The following is a 25884-nucleotide window of genomic DNA, read 5'->3' as shown; positions in this document are numbered from 1 at the left end:
CTGTCTGCCTGGATTTCTGTGAGGCATTTGACATGATTTCCCACAGCAATGGTACATAGACTAGTAGCACGCACAATGCATAGCACCTACCCACTCTTTTATTCTTTTTTTTTTTAGCCTTAATATTACAGTTATGACCATCACATGGTATAGCACAGATCTCTGCAATTATATACATAAAGTTTGAAAGCCTCTAATTTGGTAGCAGTGAGGGATGGCTGTGCTTTAAATGACATCATGAAATATAAAGGCTGATGCAACAGCAGCTAGTGCTAATGGGAGTGGACTAAATGCTTTCAACCTCCCTTTTTCTTCCAGTGAATGCATAGTTAAATAGCTAACGTGCCCATTACTGTCACTAGGACGCTTGTTTTCATCAAAGGTTGCAGCATAGGTTAGTTTCAGCTCACACAGAAGACAGGAGAATCTTCTTGGCAATTCACATTACAAAAAGCATCTTAATACACTGGAGAATCTTTGGTTCAAAATTCACTGCCAGCTGTGTTCTTACTAACTCTTACTGAAGTTAATGTGTATCACAGCATAGTGACCTTACAAAATAAACTACTTTTATTTTTTTTCCTAGGTTGAAGGCCTTCATGTCTTTTTCTCTTTTCTCCCCCTCTCCGCCTCGTAAACCTTTGCAAGCTGTTCTACTCAGCATATTTTACTCCTTAAACTCTGGTAAGAAGATTTTGTGTTGTGGGTATTAATGATTGTTGAACCAGTAACCATTGAACTAGAGTTTGTTATACAGTCAAATGGGCCTTTTAATTATTTCTTCTATACCATACCCCAAGCTGTTACTAGTCCTTGCAATAGAATCTTCCATTGCCTTTCTGGTAAGTACAGTGAGTGTCACAAAACTTGCCACTGTGATTAGTGACTCTTTCTATTAGAAACAGAATTAAGTAGTTAGCTTTCATGTGAATACTAAAGCTTTTTAAGTATTTTCTTACTTGACCATCCTATTTGTTAGGCCACAGATACGGGAAATGCTCACATCTTTGTCTCATCCACTTTGAATGTGAGTAGCCTTGACAGGCATATTGAAGGCATCACTTAAAGTAATCATGGAGCCTATGTGAACTGCTCTGCAGAGCTGGAGAGCAGATGCAGCCCCTGTCTCGATAGAGCCTGTTCCTCAATGTCATGGCTAGCATTGCATGGTAGGAACCACTGTTAGGGCAGTTAAGTCCTCACATCCTTCCCATCCAGCTTTGCAGATGAGATTATGAGAATGCATTTGCAATTAACTTGCTATTGCTACCACACCAGCCAAAACTTGCAAATTACCAGCTTAAAAATGACTAGCTCATTCCAGTACCATAAGCACCAGTGGCTTATTTATTACCTAAATCATGATGGTCCACCAATGATTATACATTTCAAACATTCAAACTTCAGAACTGTGCATACATTCAGAATATTTACTCAGCAGCCATCCATATATTGGCAACAACAGCCTTTTTGCAACAAATGGCTTTTGGAACCTGCAGGAATCACAATTTCTGCTATGATAGTTTGAATGAACTTAGGATACAGTAACCATGAAGATGACAATGGACTAAAGATTATTGTTGCTTTTGAACTCCAGTTTAATATCATTAAGATGTTGTGAAGGTGTCTGCCTTTCTGAGGCTTTTAGCAGGAATGAACTCTCTGTAGCTGTGAATGGATAAAACTCAAGCATATAAAAGAGTTGATCTGTGAACCTCCATGGCTTTCATCACTGTAGGATATGAACAGCTCATGCATATTAATAAATTAATCTTCACATACCAAAAGGCTGGGGAATATAATTATCTCAATTTCACAACTGGAAACAGAGAAAGCTTTAGGGATTTGATAAAGGTATACAAGAAGTCTGTAGCAAAACTGGGAATCTAACATATTTTCTAAGGATGGGATTTCACACAGCCTCACAGCAAGATCAGGGACCTAATCTGTCTGACAGCTAATTCCTGGTTTGGTTCAGCTGAAAACATCAGCTAGTTCACCAGGCAGCCAAACAAGTGATGAAGGGGATAAACAGGAGAGACATGAGAAAAATGTGGCCAATAACAGGGAATAGGAAATGCCACCATTTAGGCAGGAGCACAGTTTTAGCTTTGTTAAATGATCATGAAATGACACTAAGTCTGACACAAATACCTTAATTATAAAAGGCTATTCATCATTTGAGTAAAAGACCCTAGCCTTTCCTCATTTTCTATTTATAGGATCAGGGAAAGAACGCTTCATGCTTTACTGGAAAGCTAGAAACTTCAATTCAGCAATGTTTATAAAGTGCTTTAGAATGTTTTCCTTTTAGTTTTGGGGATGTAAGCTGAAATGATTTTCTAACCTAAATGCCGTAAGTGTGCCTGTATAAGAAACCCAACCATTAAACAAAAACTTGTGGTCTTATTTAAAATTTCTTTTCTTTTTTTTTTATTTTCCTGGTGGAAAACCTGGGATCTGATAGGCAGTGTTTTCTGGGAAATCAAAATGGCAGTTAAAAAAAAAAAAAGGCAAAACCAAACCTTATTCATATTTTATATTTCTTTCCAGCATTATGATTTGCAAATGAGAAACTCAACCATCCAGAGCTGCTAACTAAATTTTCCCTCAAGTAATTCAACAAGATTCCCCATCCAGCTTGAGCATTTATAAAAAGCTCAGGCTCCTATCTCCCAGGGCAGCTTGGTCTGCTTTCACAGGACTAGCAGAGCTCTTCAACCTAGGTCATCCTCGAGGAAGAAAGCTGTTTAATGAGGAGCTCCTGCTTGAGCAAGGCATGTCAGGGAGCAGCGAGGGCTGCCTGCCCTGCTGGGGCTGAGGGCAGGTGAGCCAGGAGTTGTGGATGCCAGCGAGGCACCAGGGGCAGCGGCCTCACTGAGCATGGGGCATCCTGGCAGAACCCCAGCCAGGTGAGGGGCACATGCCCAGGGATGGCAGCCAGGGTTGGTGACAGTCTGCTGACCACCAGGTGAGACTGTAGGGACCAGGCAGGTCCAAGGTGCAGCTCAGAAGCTCAGTCAGCAAGGCAAGGTGAGGACCAGCAGGGTGCAAGACTGGGTACTACTACAGCATAGCAGGCTCAGACAAGGACCAAGCATAGCTATGGTGTAGCTCAGGCAAGGTCCACAGGCAAGGCCTGAGCTTGAACACAGCAGAAGACTCAGGTGAGGCAGCTCATAGCTCTTTCTTGCAACCTGGGTGTTTTCACAGCACCCTGGTTAGAGGTTGCAGTGCGGCACTATGTCCAAGCTGGCCTTAAGTACAGACAGCAAAACCCCTAGGAGTAGGGAGAGAGGTTGTAGATCCAGTTGGTGTGCTCAGAGCCCTGGCAACATTGCCTTAGCAACAAGAACTCTCTAGTGTTTCTCTCTTTCTGGGAGTGCTTGCCATACCCACCATTAATTTCCAGAGTCACAGGGCAGAGCAATCTACCAAAAGGGAAAAGTTCAGAGGTTGCCATCCTTTCCTGTTTATCAATTAAAGCTCACAAAGCTTCCTCACAAAGCTATAGAATAATGTCTGAAACAAAAATCTAGTAACAAATGAGTAGTCTCCATTCTAGGAAGATTAAAATGCTGGTTAAGGTAGTGAAAATAAAACTCAAATCTAAAGAAAAATCTCTCCTCCTCAGAACACTGAGGTGCTTTGAAGTTCCAAAATGCTCTAATTCCTTTCTCTGCTATCTGCAAGAAGAGCTAAACTGTACAGTAATAATCTCCTTGAATGTGAACAGTATTAAAAAAACCCCAAATGTTTGTTAACTCAAATATTTAAGATTTTAGTCTTCTTTAAAAGACCTTTAACAATTGTTTTGAATCTCACCATTTATGTAATTGAAGAAAAGGAGGCTTTAAATGTAGCGATATAAACAACATTATGTTCTAATGCATCCCTCATTGAGTTCAGGATTTCTTTAAAAATCTAATTTATCCATGAATGACAGAAACCTAAACTCACCAATGCTGTGCTTTTAATAGACAAGAAACAGAAATTAGGCAGTTTAGGTGCAACCTATTTTTAAATTTTACTGGCTTAGCATTAAAACAAACAAAACACCCCCCGCAGACATTATTCACAGATGCTGCACCATAAAAACCCTACATTTAGTATATACCACTAGGTATAACATGCCAAGAAAGCACTCCTAATTTTGTTTCAGCCATTACCAATAGTAGCTGTTATAGTGTTTAACGTGTCCTCTGCAAACACAGAGGATGCAAAGTCGTAGCTCTGACCTGGTACTCTGGCCAGTATGATTGCACCTAAAAAACTAGTTACAGCAGAAACTACACTTTGACTAGTTCTGTTTGCTATGCTTACATAGGGATGCTTATTGTACTAAAAGACAAATTTTGCCATGATACAGGAAGATATATTTGGAAAGGGTACCAGTAAAATGCAGTTTTATCCCTCTTGGTAAACAAGACCTAGCACAGGCACAACTTTGTCTTACCAGTGATTGCACCAACACGTGGCATAGTGCTGGTATGAAAATTCTCACTGATACAGGTCATACCACTGACACAAAGCGTCAGCTGAAGTAGTGTAGTTCTGGGATGTGGTCTTTGAGTGGCACCAGAGAGAGCTGTATGGGAAGAGGATGCTGCAAGCAAGGGGGGCAGGCACAGCTCGTTGTGGGATGTGTAGAACCCAGGGTGGATATTGCCGGGTGATAGCTAAAAGGCAAGAATAGTATCCGGTGGGTAGAATGGGGCAGCTGGAAGCTCTGGGAGAACTGAATATCCAGCAGTACAAAAGACAACAGCAAGATACTGAAACAGAGCTTTCATCTGAATCTGCATTGTCAGTGAAGAAAAAAAATCACCTTCTTAGAGTATCACCTCATTTCCTGTAGCAATTATAAACTCTTAACACATCATGCACATCACACCCTGTTTCCTTATAAATTTATTACAAAGTTGTATTACAAAGGCTTGAGCAATGTGCCACACATTTGAAATGTACGAGTGTGATGTCTTTTAACCACACGAAAGTGGAACTATAAGGGAATATTCAACCTAGGCTGTGCACTTTTAGGAACTTACTCTGTTTTCCTACAGTGGATTGGGTTGTGGCTGAAACTGTGAACAAAAACTTCATTCTTAGTCTTTCAGTAGTCCAAAATCTTGGCTCGCCTGCTGACGTGCTGAGACAACTGAAGCTGTTCACTTTAGGAAGAAATCTGCAGAGGGTGGAAAACACCCCGGTGTTCCATGTGGGACTGAGAACCAGCACAGCCCTGAGAGGAGAAAGGTGGCAGAGCTTAAAATCCAGAAAGACCTGCAGATGGTTCTAACAACAGTAGCACAAATGAATGCAATACCTAACATACTGAAAACAAATGCCATGAAAACCTTTGCTTCTGTGGGTGAACAAAAGTGAGAAGCAGGCAGATAAAAAATGATTAGACAAAAACTCCAGATGATTGACTTGAACAGTACATGGACTCTGACTGCCCAAAATATATCTGAAGAGCAGAACCTGCAAAGGTAAAGCCATTAGCATAGGTTGGTACAGGAGGTGCCCAACTCCGCTTACCAATTCTAGCGCAAGATCCCACCACTATGTCAACTTTTTTTAAAAGAGAGCAGAGTGCTGATCTTGAAGACGTTAGGGAAAACATGTATTAAATATTACAGGCTATGTGTGGATTTCAAAAGCAAATAAAAGAGTTAGTAAAATTTTGTATTGACCTCATTGTAGATTCTGTGATATCAGATTAACTGTGTAGGCTTGTGATATGCCATGGACACAACTTCAGTGGAGTCAAAAGAGTATGTCCTGGTGACAAAAAAAAAAGAAGGGCACGGGTAAAATTTTTATAGACTTGTTGACATTGATGGAAAAAATACATAATATTCTCAATTTCTTGGAACAGATGTGCTAAATGAGTATCTCAGCTGAGCAGCTGATTGACAAAGTCAGACTTGTTTAGCTAGATAAATACTCTAGGTTGCAGTTTACATGACACAAGTTTGAGCAGGTCACAATAAGTTTGGTCATCTTTTTCCCTTAATTCAGTAGATTGCTGAAAGTAATTTTAAAGTAATACCATCCGTGCTGAAAGGGATTGTAGTGAAATAGTGTCAGATTTCAGTTTCATTGATGCCGTATCCTGTTATTTAATAGTGCAAAGTATAATTTAACAATGAATGTGACAATGAATCATTGTTGGTAACCTGCAGATGATTTTGATCGAAAACTCCAAACTAGAATACTTACAATGGGAGAAGCTGGAGGCAGAAGAAAAGGTGGGATGTGCAAACCTATAGAAATAGAAAACCTCAAATAACAATGGTGGTGAGCACCTAGGAAATAAGTCGTCACAGATATCAGAGGTAACAGATAGGGTCATCTCCAGCCAGAGCACCCTACCCAGCTCCCAGAAAGGAGGAAGGCCAGACTCACACAGAACAAGATGTAAGAGTGATGGTTTGCTGCAGAACTGAGGCAAGGCCACCAAATCCCCTGACATAAAATGAGCAGAACAAATTAATTTTCTATATCACCAGTGACAGTGATATTTCAGCTGAGAATCACTGTCATGTTTTAGTTGCAAGCCATCAAAATAAGCTCCATTTATCACCTGGAAATTTCAAAAATACCCATCTATTTTTAAATATTGTCCAGGAAGAAAGTTGAAGCACTAAAATCAGCTAAAGACTTTCCTGTGGTCATTTGCACTACCTCAACTGAAGGGCAGGAACTCCCTTCTCTACTACAAGCTTTTTAAAACGTAGATATCTGAATGCATTCCAAGAGTCTATTAATACCGTGGTTAAGGAAGATGAAACAGGTTTTGTACTTGATTTTACATCTGAATAATTTTTCTCTAATAGGCAGAAACATGGTAGCCTTTAATAATGGGAAGGGAAATGAGTATTTCCTCTGCTACTTTGTCAGACAAGGAATGAAATGCGAGTTCTTTTTTGTTAATTCCCCCACGTCTCCCAGAAAGTGACAATACATAAAGGGCTTTTTGTTGTCTCTCCCTTAAAGGGAAAAATTTATGTTGTCTTTTTATTGTACTTCTGAAGTTACATAAGCATACTTTTCACTGCTTGAAATAGTGCAATATGTAAACTCAAAATATGTAGGAGTTATAACATTTTCAAGACATATTTCTTCTGGTGCAGTAAAACACTACTAATTTTAAGGAAGCAAACAACAGAAAAGGTTTCTTTCTACACTAATTGTGTGCATATTTATATTCTCTGAAAGAGTTCACCATATGAATGCTGTATTCAATAATTAAACAACAGCATATGTAGAGACAGAGAAATTAATACATTTATTTTTTAGATTCAGATCTTGTCTGCCAAATGTCTTAAAGAATAAGGACTTATACTTTCAATTAGTGCCTTAGATTCTGGATTGTAAAGTAAATTAACTACTCTAGGCTTACACAAGTCTTTCCTGCAGTATGAATAAAATAGGTTTGGTTTTGTTTGCTTAAATTAGCATTTGCACTGCAGACAGTACTAATCTTCTTCAAAGCTGCTTGGAGATTTTGGCAAAGTATTTATCCAACTGTGTAACTTCTATGATGCGCTAGTATATGAAATAGTCAAAAAACAGGAGTAAGAGTTTAAACCAGCTTAAATGGTTTTTACCCCCAACTGACCAATATTTCATATTATCAAAAAAAAACGGGGGGGGGGGGGGGGAGGGGAGGGGTGAGAAAAAACATTGCCAGGTACATTTGCAGAGAAGATAAAGGTGACTCACAAGAGATGCAGGACTCAGCCTGAGTGTCTAAGACCCACTGGCATCAGTACAAGTGAAGTATCAGCATATGGATGATGAGACACTTAGGAAACTGCCCCTGCTGACTGTGATGGACCCTGAGCTGGAAATCGTGCTGCTCACCCACTGTCACCATTAGGACTGTTTTCTTAGGGCATGTATGCTACCATATTTAAACACCTATGCACCCCAATGGCAACGTGAGGTCTCTGAACAAACCTTAAAACTCGTTATTACTTTTAAATGGAAATCTTACATTCTGCAGAGCTGGGCACTTATTCAAGTGCTAGATAAATATATCAGGCAAGCTTCCTTCAGCGAGGAGAATTGCAACCTGACACACACATTATGAATCAGGAAAGTAACCTGTATTGATTTGTATTAATGCTGATCTCACATTCCTTAGCAAGGTTCAGGTGACATTTCCATTCTCTTGATGAATTATAAGTTCATATCATTTGTAGAGGCAAGCCAGACAAACCCAAAGAACTATTACTTTCAAATGAGAGGTTTCATAACAGAAAGAGCCTGTGTTTTCTCAAGTTTTAAAGTATCTTTAACCTTGTGCCCCTGAAAGTTGCCAAGCTGGCTAGCCTTGATGCTAGAACCACTTGCTTAATGGAAGAGTAATGCTGCAGGCAGACAGACAGGCTTCCTCCAGCTGCAGAGTCAACACAGTCTCGGGCTCCACCACCCCATGTCTTCAGTCTCTCTGTAGAGAATGCCACCAAGCACCATTTAGCAGCAGCCCCAAACTTCAGTGAGACAATGAACTGACTTCAAAGCAGCTGCCACTCACTCAGCCAAGTGACAGGCCAGGTACACTCTGTAATCAGGGGCAATGGACCTATCTCATGGGCAGACTGTAAATTTCTAGATTCATAGATCAATTTTTAACTCCTGTTCTTGCCTACTCTTTGCTTTAAGTTCAGCTATCTAAGCAATTTGAAGAAGCTTGAATTATTTTTAGCAGATGGATGTGTACATCCTTCTGCTACTTGTAGTCTGTTCAGAGTCAGAGAGGTTTTGTTAGGCTATAGCTTATGTATATCTTTATATGTTCAGAAACAAGGTTGTGGGAGGGAGTGATCTCTTATCACTCTAACTGATACTGTTAGGGGATGAAGAGGAAAGACAAGGTTTCAGGTCACAAGTTCTTCAGTTCTGAAGCAGAAGCAGCAAGCTTGGAGATGGGTTAAGGTCAGAACTGGAGGCAGCTTGCAAAGACAGAAACCCCCCTTGCCTTCAGGAGAACGTTTTTAGGGCACAGCCACTGCAGTTCTGGCCTCTAAGTCTCATCCCAGGCTGCTTTCCAGAGATGAGTCTAGGAAGAGAAATGCATCATTTCACCACATACTAAAAATCATAAATTCAGTGCAGATAATTTTTGCCATACCGTGCCTGTTGTTGTTCCAGAGCTGCTGACTATCTACATCCTACAGCCCCAACAGCTTCTCGGCTGCCCTTCTTGCTGTCAGGCATCTGCGCTTTGCAGGTGCCAGTTACCCTTTTCCCTCAACTTGTTTAAAGTGTTTGAACTCCAAGTAGTTCTTCTCTACCTGTATTTTGTGTGAGGTTTAGTAACTCTGTTCCAGGAGAAGGAAGTCCAAACGAGTGTTGAAGCACTTGTTTATTCTCTCCAGCAGTATCAGTGCTCTATAAAAGATGTGATCTCTCATCTTTACCCCACCATAGTTTTACAATACCACTCCTTACTTTTCCACATACCTCAATTACTTTTCCCCATAGGCTATTTCTGGGATTTATCAGGGACCCGGTGAGTGCATGTGCAGTTAGGCATGTGCAAGGGAGAATACATCTTGTGTTTGGTTTTAGCACTGGCTGTATTTCTGGATGTGGAGCTTTTTGGAAGGTGACTATGTACAGTGTACAAGCTGTGTCTATCAGGGAGCAGCAAGGGCTGTCTGCCCTGTGAGGACAGGTGAGCCAGAAGCTGTGGGTGCCAGCAAGGCAGGAGGGGCAGTGGCCTCACTGAGCATGGGGCATCCTGGCAGAACCCCAGCCAGGTGAGGGGGACAGGCCCAGGGATGGCAGCCAGGGTTGGTGACAGTCTGCTGACCACCAGGTGAGACTGTAGGGACAGGGCAGGTTGAAGGTTGAGTCAGGAAGTCCAGACCACAAGACAGGGTCGGGATGGGGCAGGAACAAGTCTGGCACAGGCAAATCTGCAGTGTAGGCAAGGGCCTGGGGTTAGGCACAGTCTCCTCTCTAAGCTTAGGACCAGAGGCCCCAGGTGAGACATCTCACAGCTCTTCACATTAGGCTGGTCCAGGTCACCAAGCCATGCTGTATCAGAGTGGGCCTTGAGCACAGGCAGCGAAACCCCTGCAACAGGACATTGCCTGGTCATGCACTTAGGGCCCTGACAGTCCTATAGCTTCATTTTAACTCAGTTTTGTCCATTGAGAATTCAGCTTTGCAAAGGGTAGGGGCTGCTGGTGGGACCTATAGTCAAAAGAGAAGTGGTGCTCCTTGACATAGGTCTATCACATATAACAGAGCTCTGAAGTTTAGGAGCAGGACCTTGCAAGTGCTGTAATATTTGAACAGAAGACAATGCAGTTTAACATTTTCTACTACTTATGTTGTGCTTAATGGTGACCAAACTGAAAAAATCAGTGCTCATTTGTGTAATTATAGTGAAATTTTTCAACATTTTCATCACACACGAGTATCCAGACAGCTTACAGCTGTACCTGTCTCTTCCTAGCTCTGGAACATGACGAGATGAGATGGGAAGAGTGGCCAGAAATTGAGTGTCAACATAATGTTTCTCCCAGTGTCTATTCGCTCCTCTGCTGTTTTATTTATTTATACTCTTTATCCTATTCCCATCATGTTACCTGTTTTTAAGCTATCTTTCCTTGTCTTTTCCTTGTCTTAAAAAAACCCAAATAATTAGAGATTAACAGCAAAATCTGACTGCTGAGAACTATCATCTGAATCATTTTCCTTTAATCAGAAAGGACATCTCAATTCTTTTAAACAAGTCTTAGAAAAGATTGTATTCAAATGAACAGGAAGAAAGAACAGAGGGAGAGAGAATTGCTGAAGATACACTTGTTCAAGAAAGTTTTCAGTTTTCTTTGCACCAGCTTTATTCCCTGGTGTGTATGTGCATGCATAATGAACATGCAACATGATTTGGTTGGTATACAGTGCAGTGAAACAAATCTCTTTGTAAAAGAACTGCAAAACCAGAAGGATTGCTGATGTGAAGGCACTCAGGGAACTTGCAAGTTACTGGAATTAGCCTATCACCTTCTGTTCCTAACATTCACTTTGGAGGGTTAAATAGTTGTTTTGCACAACTTTTAGTGTTTTGCACTCTTTGGAAGTGCAAAAAATTTCCAATCTCACTACCATGCTGGCATACCAAAAAGATAAATCACTTCCACAGTTTATCTTTCTTCAAATACAGTATTTGACATGAAGAGTGGTTAGTTTAAACGATTTCTAATGCTTTGATTTTTCCTTCAAAAAGATACCCCTGTTAAGAGCCTACCCTCAGACTTCAAATGCTCCCCAGGCTGGAGAACAGACCCAGGTCTTCCCAGAAAAGCCCACTCGTCCTGCCTTTGTGGGCAAGTGAGACAAAAATAAAACAGATTGGCCAAAAAATTGCCCTTCTGTTACCACTCTGCTATAGTATGCTTGCTGAGACATGCCAGTGGCCATGGGAGCTACTGCTTGAGGCAGGGGCAGGCTGGGTTTTGCTCCCACTGAATGCCCTTGCATAGAGACAGCTTGTTCAGTCTGAGACAGGCATCAGCACTGCACCAGGTGCTGCCACGAGCAGGAAAGTCTTCCAGCCTGGCGCTATCGAACAGAGTAGGGCTGTGATTTTCTCTGATTGTACCAATAGTCCTTTGGCAAAGGAACTAATTAAATTAGGATGATGGCACTGAAATTTATATCCATTTCATTATTAAGTGACTTTATTAAGTCCTCAATCAGAAAGCAGGAATTGTTGACTACGTAACACTTGAAGTCATAAATTATCAAAATAGGAGCTGGGAATGACATAGCAACTTTTAATGAAATACCAACTCTGAAAATTATTTTGCCAGTTTTTCTTCATGGTGTATGTTTTAAATCTGTTTCTGGCTTTTACTGTAGAAGCACTTCAACATAGTTATCGTCTGCCACAAATTTTAAAATCAACTGCAATGTCATTATACCAACTAAAGTGACTGCCATAAAATTTAAATAGAAAAAATACTTCCTTTTCTGTTCCAGTCATCATTATTATGTTTCAAGTCTTGGAGAGAATGAGAGAAAGAAGTGAAAATGGAAATCACTTTATTTTCCAAAACCATGGAGTTGAAAGCATGTATTTATTTTAATCAGCATTATTGTAACTTCCACCAAGGTTATCTAAAACCTGTCTCTTGCCATTTGTCTGCATTTTGGTTTTGGAATACAATTTTGAGGGGTGGGGTGTCCCAGGAATTTGAGAGGGAATCACAGGTTCTGGCTCATGTCCCAAACCAATTGTTTTGTTCCTGACCAGCACTGGCTCCCATTTGGGAAGGCAATCAGAAAGTAACCCTGGGGATGAACACTGCTCTGCCTATCACAGTTATTTTAAAAAGGCAGATAGGGCCACAACAGATCAAAGCCTAATACCAGAGTGAGGTTCTTATACAAGATGCACGTATGCCTTCTTCAGCAGTAATGTAATTCACCTTCTCAACACCCAGGTAACAGAATAATGCTCTCTACCTCAATTGATAGTTCTAGTTGCACTTTTCTAACCTCTCTATGTTCCGTACAGTGACAGTCAAGTTTTCAGCTATTTTATTTCCCATTAAAATCCTGAGACCTGATTCCTGATGCCTAAATACAACTTCCCCCCCATTGTTGCTTAGGTATTTGTATCTCCCCTGCCTCTTACCCCTTCCAACCCTCAGTCTAGCCATCTTGGGTTCAGATGGCACCCAAATGCCTTCAGGTGCTCTTCTCACCTGAAATCTATCATCTCACAACAGTCTTTCAGCTATTCTTCTCCGAGACTAATCCAAGGTCCCAGATTACTTCTAAGATCAATGCTCATTTTACTTCTGCAATGAAAAGCAAACCATTGGGAACCAATCAACTGGTTCCTTAGAGGAAGGCTGAAGGTGGCAGCCAGGTGGCTGTGACCTGCCTGAGCTCCACAACAATGCAGAGGGACTGCCTGGGAACTCAAGCAGGTAGTTGCCGCTCTCCTTCACTCCTCCAGGCAATCAGACGTGTAAGAATTGATCTCTCATGTTTCCAGACCTTTTTCCTATGGTACTGGAGAGATAATTGCTTGTATGAATTTGATGTATTAAATTTTTAAGTATGTAATACTTATATCTTGTAGATAAAAGTATCAGGTAAAGCAATTTTACGTATGAACTTTACTTTTGATACTGAAATTGCAGAGGAATTTAGGGACACAATGCCTAAGGTACACAAAGAAACAGGCAGTAGGGTAGCCACTTGTCGTCTTGACTTTTCCACGAAACTGGATTTAAAAAAGGATGCTGTAGTCCCTTTGGTGATCAGATATACCACAGTACTTTCATAACCACTGCAATTTTAACATCTATAGCTGCATGTAAGGAAAAGAAGAAGAATCTACTCAGTCTCTTGACTGTTGAAGTACTTTCAGATTGCATTCAGAATCCCTTATTGAATCAACATCTTTTTAATTGGTCTTTGATCGTGGTCTTTTTCTGCAAAACCCCCTAACAATTCTTGAATTCTACTAACCCTATTCCAGTAGTTCAGAAGTCCTATCATACTTCTGTTACAACCTTAGTGGAATACATGTTTTCTTCAGTGAGTTTTGCAGGCTTCAACTAAAAATAAAGTGCTAAAATTTACAGAAATAATGCTGAGTCTGGAGCTGAAGAGTGATTCCTGGCTCTGTGTTCAGATCATGGCTCTATGCAGTTAAAAGCAGTGGTCTCAAGGGAATAGCAGTGCAAAACTGTTAGAGACAAATCTGCAATCAATAAGACCCCTTATTTGGACACTGGCAAAATATCAGTTTTTACAGCACAGTGGATAGCATACTTTTTCACAAGAGTTCCTACGTGCAAAACATACAGATTTTTTAATGCATGATTTTTTGGAATCGCAGAGGGAAAATTCAATAAATATTTTTCTTGCATCACATAATAGCAGGTAGTTTGCCAACTGATGCAGCCATCACATACTGCAAATCATTTATTTCCTGGCAGTTAACATCATTACCTGTGTGATTGCTTGGGCAAGCTTTTGGCTGTACACTCGTATTGTTTTAACTGATTTGGTCCTGTTTGATCCATGGTAACATGCCAATGAGACAGTGGTATGCTTTTCTGCTCTCAAATGTCCTCCTTTTCTATGCTTTGATCAACCTTTATGTCTCTGGTAATGAATTCACAGATTAGGTGAGCTTTTGCTTTTCCTAGAAAAAATTATTCAAATTTAAAAGGTGGAAATTTTTCTCTTCCCTCATAGTAAAAAGTGATCAATCAGCCTAGAAAAATTAAGTGCTGCTACTGGATTCTTAATTGTCTATGCCCTGATTAGCTGTCATTTCTATCTCTGACTTTCTGCTCTTGATTGGGTACTTATTATCACGGCTATACTGGGACACTGAACCCCTGCAGTTCCATGAATAATTAAAATATTTTAACTGTTTCAGAGAAGAATGAAAGCATCCACAACAAAAAAACAATTTTGAGAGGTGGGGTTTTTTTTGAGAGAGCTGTTACTCACCTCTCTACACTTGAAGCTCTCCCTTACATAAATAAGTAAATAATTTTTGAAGATGCCTGGCAAAATCAAATTGTAATGACAATTTAATCTGATACATCCATCACTGAGACTGCAGTCCATCCTTAAAGGAGAATGGCCTTGCTCACCAAATAGTGGTTTTCCGTCTCCATCTGCTATGATTATCCACTTTATATGGCTCAATCCCAATAGAAAAGGCCATCCTAGTTCAGAAAATATTGGCTACTAACCATGTAGAGACAGAGAGACTGCAGAAAATGTTGTCCTCCAAATTTAAGACAAGAACTTGAACCAATGTCTGGTCTGTATAGAGGAACAGATTTTTCTAAAAGAACTCAAAAAACAAGAAAGTGCACATCTGAATGCAGATTCCTTAAGGATTTGTTTAATTATTTTTGAAAGAATTGGAGGCTACATCTCATGCCCAAACTATAGCTGAAAACAAAATTCACAGTAAATTCAGGTAAAAGCAGCATTTGGTGTTTTGTGGTGGATTTCCAAATTCTACTTGATTATTATGTAAAGAATTATTTACAAGAACTCCTCCTTAAGACTATGTGATGTAAAACTCTACCTGACATGGCATAAAAAGTGTAGGACTGTTATTTACTTGTGTAGGTTTTTTTATTAATTTAATGAAGTACAGTTCTCCAGGAAACTTTCCAGTGAGATTTAAAAGTATCCTTCACTAATGGATGATTTAGCCACCTCTGTTGCTAGTTCTGCTTAGCAGCCCAGCCTCTGATCATCTGCCCTCTCATCTGTTTCCCACCTTGTTTTCAAAACTCTGCTCCAAGCAAGAGAAGTTAAATATGCTGATTTCTTGCCCTACATTTTTTGGGCATTCCCTAGTATGTCTTGGTATGTAACCATCTTAGTGGTGACTTTCCAAATTGTACAGTGGCACCAAGAAATGAAAAGACAACTAATTCTTGATAAGTGGTAACAGCAGCACAAAAGCAGCACATCAGCAGCTGAAGAAACAAAATTAGCCTCCTTTCTGTCCCTGCCCTGTTGATTCTATGTGTAAAGTTAATGTTACTTAGGAGTTTGTATCAATAAGATCAGAACAATATTTGTGAAAAAGTAAAATTCTCTGTCTTGACAAGAAAATATTTCTGTATTAGAAAATGTGTCTATTACAGAAAGTAATCAATGGTTGATTGTGTCTTGACTTCCATGAAAGGAAACAAAAGGATGCAAGATGCCTTAGTCCTCTTATGCTACAAACTAGAAGGAAACCAGTTGATACTACACCCTCTGTTCCTAAGGTGGCCAGAAAATACCAGTTCCCAGAAGTCTGTGCAAATGCAGCTTTAACTTCCCATGTACTTCAGCCTTCCAGATGAAAGTCATCAAGTCCTCCTACATGAAGACCATATTTGGTGGGAGGCAGAGTGAGGTTTGGTATCTGCTGTGCTCAGAATTGATTTGCTAGAAAGAGACTAAGATAAACACAAACATTCCAGAGGGACAGCCAAATGCATGTAGTGCCACTGACTGTAGGTCAGACCTGACGAGCAGTAATTTCAAAGGTTTGAATGTGAAAAGAATAGGAAATCTCTTCCCCACTTTTTATAAATGGGTGAAGTCAAACATGCCATTTTATAGGTTCCATCTCAAATACATTGGAAGATGCTGTTCCTTCAGGATAATGAGCTGCTCATAACAAGGTGAAAGTTCCCTTTCCATGTGCATGTGGGCTTGGCAGCACTGTGCCTAAGTTACTCATTGTGAAAGCTAATTCAACAGGATAGACACAAGAGGAACTCGCTCACAGCTATGTGGCAGCACCATTCACATTTCTGTGGTTTCAATAGCTCTTCCCAGCAGTATGCTCCATTTCATATCTGGATTAGGATCTACCCTGGTGAAATTAGATCTTAATTAAAAATATTAAACATTGAATATAGATCAAATATTGCAGTGCCACAGAAGAAAGAATACTGGGAATTTGCCAACGTTATGTAAAGTGATTTTCAAATCAAATACATTTTCAGACTATACATCTAAATTGAGATCAATGAGCTTATTTTATACTGGGAAAAAAAAGAGGGTTTTTCCTTAAATAGCAGTTTTCCATTGTAGGACGTAATAACCTTGAACGTTTAAGTTAGCGGGAGATGTTTTTCATTTGACCCAAACGGCGTTAAGTTCAAGCTGCTACTCAAGATACGTATTCAGCAAAATACATTAGGTTTTTAACACATAGATAATAAGGCTCAATATTACATCTATTGAAGATGACAAGATGTCTCAGGAAAAAACAGCTTTTAGTGCACACATGAATTAATTTAGGCATCCTTGGAACTGTATGACCAATATGGCAGTCCAGCATCTCTAATTGGTTGCAAATGAAAAAACCTGTGTCTGCTCCGAAAGAAAGTTTGTATTTGGCCATGAGAGCATAGACATCCTTCCCAGCTCTTGAAAAAGATAGATATATGTAATAAAGCACATGAGCTACCAAATTAGATTGTCAGTAATGCATATCTTAAAAGGACCCTGAATATGCATTGTAACATGGGCAATAAAATATATTTGTAAGAACCTGTCAGTAAATAGGAGAAATTCACACATCAGAAAATATGAAGGGTGTCTGCCTCAAGTATGCAAGGTTAACTATTCAGTTTTAATTTCAGAGTCTATTTTTGCCTTCATGTATGAGCACTAATATAAATGGATGAATGGGGAAGTGCTAACTGATGATAATAAGAAAATATTAAAACAATAGTGGCTGAAGATACTTCTTTATAAACATCTTTTATGGTACACTGGCATTGATTTCTTAGTACTGAGCTATCCTAAAGGGATACAGTGAGACCTGCTTAATATTTGCATCACATTATGTCTAGGTGAAAAAAGCTAACAGAATCCTAAATTATTAGTGCCCACATGTCTTCTGCACTGTGACTTATGAGGAACTGTCCAGGTTGCCATAAAGCATTACAGGGAAACACAGGGATATGGGCTGATGCACCATCTCATCAATTTGCACCCAAGTCTTGTTTCTAATAACAGTTTTCTTCCAAATTACTGACAGTCAAAAATATATATATGGTACCAGTATTGTATCTCTGAAGTTCTTGACTTTTCGACTCAATGATCAAACCTGAGACTGTTTTGTTACACATGAAAAGCAAGCACTCTTCATACAAATAAACAAACAAAATGAACAAACAAGAAGTTAAAGGGATATTAAAAGTCACTTGAAGTGTATTTATCCTGTAGTATATGAAGGAAGGAAAAACTAATTGGTTTCCTGTGTTAATGGGTTGCAAAAGGTCAGTGTTGCTTCTGGCTAAGATACTTAAAAAATAGCATATATAAAGTTGGTATCAACATGTTACTGATAAACAATCATCACTGAAGTCACTTTCATCTGTGTGCAGTATACCACTGGTATATGACCCAAAGACAATGTGGCAAGTGGAATTCAAAGTCAAACTTTAGAGTTCCCTGTTTTAATGCATTTTAAAAAGGAGAATAAAACAAGATAAGCAAGAAAGCTTCAAAGAAACTAAGTATCATCAACCAGATGGAAGTTTCGTGTGGTTTGGTTTTAGGGGTTTTCTTTTGGCAGTCCAGCTTTGAGAGAGCCATCCTGCACATTGAAGGGAAGTCTTCCCTGCTGTCATTAGTGTCCAGAAAGAAGGTGGTTCTGGAATGCTGCCTGTTTGAAAGACCTTCATTTGCAACAAGCTGTAGTTTCCTTGCAGTTGATTGCATACATCCAGCCCCTCCATATTACTATAGAAATCATTGCTTCCTCATAGAGGGAATTGTCTTCCTATTAGTTAAGTCAATATTGTAGTCAGGTTTTCCATATTCCAAAATGCCGGAACGAATGGTCAAACTTACAGAGAGCAACTCCTTCGTTGCCATCCCCTTACCTTCCTTTTTAATTCAATGATACCATTTTAACATGGCCAGCATGAATGGTGCTTCAAGTCACAGTGCTGATGGCTGCAGACAAGCTGCAGCTTGTTGATGAGTATTTGACATCTTGCAGTCAAGCAGCATCAGTTTTGCAAAATCAGTGATTAGGCTCCTCAGTGACTTTTGGCAGCTACACCAACAACTACATTGCCTGCAGCTGCTATAGGAAGACTGTGAGAACCAAAAAAGGGAAGGAAGTGAAACAGCTCCTTCTGAAGGGATTGGTTTTGATTCAAAATCATTTTGTTTAGTGTTAGTTCCAGGAAGCATCAACTGGTGGAATGTGCCACACACCTGGAAGGCTCAGCAATGGCAGCAGGACCAATGACACCTTTCTAGATCTCTCTCCAGAGCTCCCCACTTCTCCCCTAAAACTGTGCAAGAGAAGAACAGGAAAGTGAGGATCCACAGAGTACTTTCACAGTCCCTCTTGCTACTGCTGACTAAATGAGTTCACTTTGATACTCAGAATCACAGCTGCTTTTATTTCAGCCTTGGTCTGAGCACTTAGACGTGCACAAACATGTATTGAATAAGGCTGCAGGAAGCTGAAACTCCCTCTTTTAGTTAGTGTAGAGCAGGTGGTAACTGGCTTGCATAAGGGTACATTCTTAGAGATACATTTCTTCTCAGCAGCTGACTGCTGCTGGGCAGTATTGGGAGTTTGCTCATCTATGACAATTGGTAGACCCAGCTCACAAGCTGGGCTGCATGCAAAGAAACATGGCCAGCAGTCAAAAGAGGTGATTCTCACCTTCTACTCCGCTCTAATGGACCTGGAGTACTCCTTTCAGCTCTGGGGCCCCCAACATAAGAACGATATGGACCTGTTGGAGTGAGTCCAGAGGAGGGCCACAAAGATGCTCAGAGGGCTGGAGCACCTCTCCTATGAAGACAGGCTGGGAGAGTTGGGCTTGTTCAGCCTGGAGAAGGATCAGGAGAGACCTGATAGCAGCCTTCCAGTCCCTAAAGGGGGCCCACAAGAAATCTGGAAAAGGTCTTTTTACAAGGGCATGTAGGGATAGAAGAAAGGGTATGGCTTTAAACTGAAAGAGGGGAGATTTAGATTAGCTATAAGGAAGAAGTACTTTGCTGTGGGGGTGGTGAGACATTGGAACAGGTTCCCCTGAGAAGTTGTGGTTGCCCCATCCCTGGTAGTATTCAAGACCAGGCTGGATGGGGCTTTGAGCAACCTGGTCTAGTGCAAGGTGGGGGGGTTGGAACTAGATGATTTTTAAGGTCCCTTCCAACCCAAACCGTTCTATGATTCTATGAAGGTGAGTGCAGACTGACCAGAGTATATGCTTCTGGAGAAGCATGGGGACTTTATTTGAATCAATTTCACTTGGTTTAATGTTGCTTCTAACAAGCATCTTGGGGACCACTATTCTCCATGACCAATGAATCTGGTATGAGTGAGGGCTGCAGGTTTCTACATGGTGCTAATATTGCAGGTCAAATCAAGCAGTTTGCCAGTCAGAGAAAGACATCTAAGGGCTGTCCTGGCAGGTTCCAGGAGTGGTTTAAGAACTACTGAGCTGCCCAAAATAGCTGAGCTGCCAGGTCCTGTCTCCTCTGAAAATGTCAGAGACTGAGCTAGAGACAGTACTGAACTTTGCCCACACCAAGATGGGCTGGATGCGCATGGGATCCAAAGTTCAGGCCTTATTACCAAGACTCCTAGTGACAGTGAATTGAAGGATGCTGCCAGTTCTGTAATGCTATACACTATCATGCTATCTATTTATTGTGGAAATGACTGTATTTTCATTATTTTTTCCAGTTCTGCAGACTAACATTACTCCTGTTTTACAGCTGAAGAGGAAGCAGAACTACAATAATGAGAAATTATTTGCCTAGGACCATGTCATGTTTCTTTCGCAGACATGAGGATATGAATTCTTATTTCTTGGCTCTCAAGCAAGTTTTAGTCCCCATTTTTATTCTCACACCTTAATCAAGTGATCCTTCTTCTATGTTTTTAGAGTTTCCTCCTGACACAGCAATAAATGGGTGCAAGCATTTAAGTAGCTCACAAATCTTCAGGTTCGAGACGCCAGTGGAACGTACTTGAAATAAAAGCCAAAGTAATTTTTTGAAAGTCAAAATGAACATAAAGAAGGAACTCACTCTTCTGATACAAGTACTTATTCAGCCAGTTGTTAGGCAGCTCTGCTAACCCTGTTGCACAGAAGTATTTCGTAGTGTATTCACTATAAGTAGTGCTATTTATATAAGTACACAAATGGTTCATTTTGTATAGAGCAAAGCACTTAATTCTTGACTTCAAAGAAATCTCTGATCAGATTAGATAACTAATAAAGAGGTTTATTCCATACTTTTTTGTAGAAAGGCTGAAGTACCTTCACTTAATCGAATATATTTCACTTGCTGGAGTCCCTAAATTTAAAGGTTTTAAAAAAAGTAATGCAAACAGGCTTGTTCCACAGTTGCCAGAAAAGACTGTATTAAAATGGCTTTAAATATTTACCCAACAATCTCCCAAAACTCATAATTTTCTTGCACTATTTATACTGCGAAACTGTAGAAAAAAGGTGAATAGAGAGGTATTAAAGAAACTGTTGTTTGCTTTTTATCATCCCAGTTTACTTCCACAATAGAAAAGAAGCTAAAATTATCCAGGAGGCTGTCATTTAGGAAATTATCTAGAAGAATAAAGCAGTTTATGAAGCGAGAGGGGAATTTTTTTAAATGGTTTCTTTCGAGTTCCCCAGACTAGATAGAACAGATTTTTTTAGTGCTGATACGCAGTCTGCTGCAGATTTGATGGGAAAAAATAAACTAATCATATATCTCATAGGAGTCCAAACTAATTTAAAGCTTAAAATGAAGCATTGCTGCAGGTTTCTAAATGGACATTGGCGGCCAAAAGAGCAAAAAAGTCATTAAAGGGAAAAAAAAGAACAGCAGATACACTGTGATGGAAAAAAAAAAATCTGTCATTGTTTGTATTGACACGGCAGCATCGGCTGCATGGTCTTGGTAACTCCATGTCAAAAGGATAACACAGCTAATTAGAGTGGTTTCAGGAAAAGGGGTGAAGCAGAAAAAGATGATCAACCAAGGGAACGGAAAAAACCTCTCCCGTGGAGGAAAATAAAAAGAATTGTTTGCTTTAATGCAGAGATAAATAAGAGCATGGTAAATAAAAATAATATTATGAAGTAGCTTGAAGCTTCCTGTCTGCACTACGTTTATAGACAAGAACAAGGCAACAGTCAATTAAATTAAAGGATAGACATACAAAAGTAATGAGTCTCTACACTGGATGCCTAATATAACCTTTGTATTCACCAGCATGAGAAGCATTATGAAGGCTGACAAGTGCTAGTCAGAGTTTCACTGGCTAACAAATAGCCAGAGTAGTAACTATGGACCAAGCTCTCCAAAAGGTACTTTTTGCAGATTCAGAAAATCTCCATTAGATCAGGAAGAAATCTAAAGCATGTGTAGGGGGAGTGTGCAAGACACGATGTTTCCTTTGTCTCCAGGCTGCAGAGGTCTCACATACTCTTCTGAAATACTTTGTACTAACTGCTGGCAGATAAATTGAGTCCTCGGTCTGATTCAGCTGCCAAGTTCTCGGTTCATTCTGGGACACATGAAAATCTTATATTCTTGACTTTACCTTTTGCAAATGTATTAATTGCCTCAAATGCACTGGCAATCAGTCGTCGTGATGCAAAAAAATAAGTAGCATGTGCCTGATGATGAATTTCAGACATGAATTCACACAGCTGGAACTCTCCTTTAAGTCCTGCCCGCACGATGTGTCATGAGAAGAGCTGCAAGAGCCTCCTCCCAGGCCACCTGCAAAGGCTGTACCTGCCCCAAAACCTCCTTGCTGGATTCTCAGCAAGCCTGGCTCAACCTGTGTTCCTTCAGCTGCCTGCACTGGTCCAGAGCCTCCAATCTGTCCTCCCACAGGCTCTGTAGTACAGTGGGTATAAGGATTACAGGAGGTTCTCCCAGCAAAGAATTTGTTGTGCAATAAATGTCTTGAAGCCTCAAACAGGAGAGGCCTCTGTAAAACCTTGTCAAAGGCAAGTGTCCTCTGGCTGTAGGTGCTGGAATTTTGGAGGTATCTTTGCTTTTTTTCCACAGGGAGATTGCTTCAGATGTGGTACAAAGGCAGAGTGCTGGGGCAGTCCATTGTAGCGAGGAGCAGACTAGCTGAGGTTGGAAGGAGGTAGTTTGAATCCATTTGTGTTTTGGATGTCTGGGATTAAAACATCAGAATACAAATTGCTCTTCTTACAGCAGTATTTCAAAACAAAGCAGTTATTTCAAAACAAATACACTTCATCCAGATGTAATTATTCCTAATGTGGCATTTAAATGGTGAACAATCATGCAGTATCTGTTTTTGTTCTGGTGCAATGACAGTCTGTGGTTTATCACCTGTTAGCTTCTCAAGCTAAAACCTTTATGCTAGGGTTAATTTTAACCAGCTCTTGACTGCAAACTTTTAACAGCTTGATTGACACTAGGATTTAAAAATCCTAGGATTTAAAAAGGTGTTAGTAAACAGTACATGTTAAAGCTTTCTCTAGAAGAGTCTCAGTGGAGTAAGCACAGCCACAGAGTACATAAGGATAACATCTGCCAAATGAGCTGAAAGATTTTTCACAGTGGGGTATCCCTTTCTCCCAGTTCCCAGCCTGGCAAGATTGATGTGATCTGGCTGCCAGCATGTGCCACTGCCTGAAATTCTCGCATGCCAGAAAGCTGACTATTTGCAGCACCCAGTTTCCACACAGCATGTGTGCAAGGAGGCCAGATTTCCAAAGAGCAGAGTTTGTCTCACAGGTGGGGCCACTTCACTCAGAGTTCCAGGGACTTATGCAATATCAAGGATTTATTTCCAGCCTAATATCTTCCTGCTAGAACATGGTCACCAGACTCCCTAGGGATGATGGTTTGGCTTTTTTTTTTTTTAATAGTGGCCTCAATTTTCCATAATGCACTCCTAGCCATCTGGCCCTTGGCTTATCTTTGACATACGGTAGATGTTGCACATTCCTTAGTAATTGTCTGCTAGTGTGAAGCCAGGAGGAATGCTCCAGGACAGAACTGCATCTTTGCACAATGAATGCAAAGCAGTTGGAGTAAAATAGCTTCTCCCCTGGGGAACCTGCCTCAGAAATGAGCTTACACCTGTAATGACACCTTCAAGAGTCCACCCAAGAGAATGACCGTGAGACACTCCCATTGTGCCTTCCAGAACCACGGGGCAGGGTGCCAGCACATGGACTGCAACCATTGCTCACTCCTGTGGCATGTTTCCCTCCTGGCATGTTTGCACAGGTGGCATTGCAGTCTGCAGTTTCCTTTGGAAGGGGGTGATTTCAATTATTTACATCTAATTGCTGTATTCCTCTTTCACCATCAGTTGCAAGAGTGAGGAGACCCCCCGCACCTCACCCCTGCTGGGTATCTGCCATTAGCATGGGAGGCAACAAGGCAGCACGCTCAGGAGCCCAGGGGTAGCCGGGAGGATGTGGCAGTAGCCTTGTGGGTAGCCTTGCACAGAAGCCATCTTACTGGGTGCTCCACCAGGGTCACCCCTGCTATGGGGCACTGGGCAGCTGGAACTCAATCAGGATATGGTTTCTGTCCATCTCAGCCACCTGGTGAGCTGCAGCCTGCTCTCCCCCAGGTTATGGTGTCAGAAGACAGAGAATACAAAAGCAGCGTTAAACAGATCTTTGAGTAAATCCCAGTCATAGGAGCCTGAAGCATAATGGGGCAGCAAGGCAATTATTTTTCCCTCGAACTGCTAATCTTCCTTAGCTTCTGGCCTGTCTTTTTGCTGATTCTCAGAAAGGGTGATTTGTAGGTGTTTACTGCTGAAATTTGAAGTGATTTAAAATGAATGCTTAAATGTAGCATGACTTTCAGAACTAAGTTATTCATACATTACTAATTTTATAAGCAGTTAATACTTTTTAAGGACTCTTATAATTTATTAGCACACATCATATCTTATAGTTTATGCAGAAATGCCAATTAACCTGCACAATGTGCAGTCAAAATAGATGAGGATTAAGTCCCTCCAGCCATGGGAATAGCAGAGATGCAGTGACCTGAAAATTGTATCCTTAGCTCCTTTGCCTGTAATTAACATAAATTCACCAGTGGTGTGCCTTTCCTCTTTATTAATCCTTTATCTCCAGTCCCGGATCTCTGTTGCTCAAGCAATTAGGACAGATAGCTTATGCTTTCTTGGTTCTTTCAGATCTGACATTAGACTTGCAAGGGCTGCCTGACCAGGCTTGATAAGACAGGGTGGCATGGGAGAACGGGATACAGCCATCTTGCATATGTGCAATAAATTCCCAGATATGCAGAAAATGCTAAGGCATGTAACCAACCAGTTCTTCAGCTCATATTTCTTGTGTCTTTGTTTTCATTGCACATTTCTGAGTATGTATTATGTCTTCTCCTCTTTACTCAGTGTCAGCTCTTCCACACTTTTGTTCTTTGCTGCCTGCTGGCCCACAAGTACAAGATGGAGTGTAGGACTATGGAGGATGCCCTTTTGTGCGTGGAGCAGAAGCTGAGAAGGAAGGATTCGTGGCCTTGTGTGCAGTAACACAAGCGTTGTACAGGATAGGATAACCAAAACATTTTAAAAGGGGATAGAAGTGATTGCTTTAATGCTGTCCCCTTTGTTTCCAGAGGCATAGAGTGAAAGTAAGAGTCTACTGTTCTGACTCCAGTTGCTGTTAATCGGTGTAAGTTTTCACACATCTTTTGCTTCTGGTTTGATTTCAGAGCTATACAGCTGTCACTGGAGCCAGGCAAACAAGCGGAGCTGCAGATGCATGTGGTTAGCTGACTAGAAGGATATTTGAAACTGCTCAAGTCCCGATGTAGCTACTAGCATCACCATGCAACTCAGGACTATCAGAGAGAAAAGGATGTCTAAGAGAGTCTTTGGGAGACTTCAGAACCAGCATTAGATGGCTGTGGCAAATGCTGTGAGGATTCAGGCTGGCAAAAAACTTCATAACAACGTTCTTTTTTTTCTCTGTGAAATTTTTCAGTCTCAAAATAAAGAGGAATGCAGACTTGTGTGTGACCTTGAAAACAGAAAATGCAGTATGCTATTTCTGATATTTTAATAGTGTAAAAATTAAGGTTAAGGGAGGCAGCAGGGCATCACTGAGACAACAGGAAAACTTCAAAAGCAGAACCTTTAACAACTCCTGCTGCTCAGAGTTGCAGGAAGACTAAGCTGTGTTTTGGCTTTGAAATCTTGTCCCACCAGCTGAGCTATTTATAATGTTATGCTCCTTCGTGCACCTCTTTGAACGTACCTCATTTTTTAAGCAGGAGGGGTTTTAAAATTGGTAAAACTTTGCTTTAACAAGTTCTGACATCAAGGAGAGCTAG

General features: G+C 40.6%; 1 protein-coding gene and 1 long non-coding RNA gene across 2 annotated transcripts in view; one reads left to right on the top strand and one right to left on the bottom strand.

Moving 5' to 3' along the window:
* Positions 1 to 25884, bottom strand: part of STK39 (serine/threonine kinase 39) — a 134971-nt gene that overhangs the window by 108346 nt on the left and 741 nt on the right. The window lies entirely within an intron of this gene.
* LOC115608197 lies at positions 90 to 25581 on the top strand. The gene is made up of 2 exons (XR_003991480.1): positions 90 to 684; positions 25264 to 25581. It is a non-coding gene; the product is annotated as an uncharacterized LOC115608197 (long non-coding RNA).

Source organism: Strigops habroptila, chromosome 5 (genome assembly GCF_004027225.2).
Source record: "Strigops habroptila isolate Jane chromosome 5, bStrHab1.2.pri, whole genome shotgun sequence".
NCBI lineage: Eukaryota > Metazoa > Chordata > Aves > Psittaciformes > Psittacidae > Strigops > Strigops habroptila.
This window is presented reverse-complemented; position numbering and strand designations above follow the sequence as displayed.